The sequence below is a fragment of the Capsicum annuum genome, chromosome 1 (genome assembly GCF_002878395.1).
Source record: "Capsicum annuum cultivar UCD-10X-F1 chromosome 1, UCD10Xv1.1, whole genome shotgun sequence".
In the NCBI taxonomy this organism is placed as follows: domain Eukaryota; kingdom Viridiplantae; phylum Streptophyta; class Magnoliopsida; order Solanales; family Solanaceae; genus Capsicum; species Capsicum annuum.
In genome coordinates this window covers 202,607,438-202,608,869 of record NC_061111.1, presented here as the reverse complement: position 1 = coordinate 202,608,869, position 1,432 = coordinate 202,607,438, and positions in this window count along the sequence as shown.

Below are 1,432 nucleotides of genomic sequence, written 5' to 3'. Positions count from 1 at the left end.
TTCACTATTTTGGAGTAGAGGAAAACTCAAAAGTATAATTTTTTTTAAAGAGAAATCGGATAATTAAGAATATAAGTGATTATTTTTTGATATAGTATAAATATAAGAAAATTGTTAAGTTAATGAGGTAATTGATACTTCTTTTTTTAACTTTTTTTATGTAAAACGTAAAAATTTATTAAAAAAAATAAATTATTTGAACTACATATAAAATATAAATAAATTTAATTAATAAAAAAATCATAATTATTATATGTAAAAAAAGGAAAAAGTAAAAGTGATGGGACATTTGTGGAAAAAAGGAATTGTGGGTGGGGGACCACTGCTATAAAAAAAATTAAGAACGTAATTTTTTGTTACGTTGAACAACTATTTTTTTTAGTACTTTTTTAATTGATTTGACAAGTCATTATATTTTTTTCCTCGGTTATCGTGTAAAATGTAAGAAATTCTTACTTTTTATATATTTTTTTAATAAAATGTAAGAATTTCTTACGTTTTACAAAAAAAAAATATAAAACTTAAGAAATTCTTACGTTTTAGTAAAAGTCAACTCCGTGAGTTGACCGTTAAGAAAAAAGTAAAAAACATAATAAATTATTACGTTTAGCCTATTTTGGTCACTTTTTTAATTCCGTGACTCATTTTGGTTTCGAGTTCGATATATGTTGAAAAACAATTTAAAATACTAAAGTTCAAATGTTTTTAGGAGAACTCAAACATTTGTCCCCTTGTCTAAGGTCTTGTATGAAAGAGTTGTCTTTAATTTTAATTAAATTAATTTAGTTATTATTAATAATTGCTTAATTTGAATCAACAAATGACTAGCCTGTTATAAACATCTATTGCAATAGATGACTAACTTGTTGCAACAAATAGATAATCTATTGAAAAATAATTAAAATACTAGAGAACTCAAATATTTTTAGGAGAACACAAATGGTTGTCCCATTGTCGTAGAGACGTCTTTAATTTTAGCTAAATCAATTTAGTTATTACTATTAATTGCTTAATTTGAATCAACAGATGACTAGCATGTTGCATCAGATGATTCATCTGTTGGAAATTATCAAACAGATAGAAAATCTGTTGTAATAGATGGGTCAAATATTAGAAAGTAATTAAAATATTAGGGAACTTAAATGTTTTTAGGAGAACTCAAATGTTTGTCCCCTTGATCCTTTTGCATTTGATGTATGGTATATTATTTTTGTCTTCTTTACCTGTTTCATAAAAATTTTCATGTGTTTTACTTATTCGTTGTGCCCCTGTTGAAATTTTTTAAAAAACTTTTAGGTCAAATTTTTTTCGTATATCACTTGGACATTACTTCATAGCTTATTTTATAAGTAAAATTATAATTTTTATTGAATTTCTTATTTGGTGTATCTGCTACTGCTACAATAGATAGAACCTGCAACATGAATCCAAC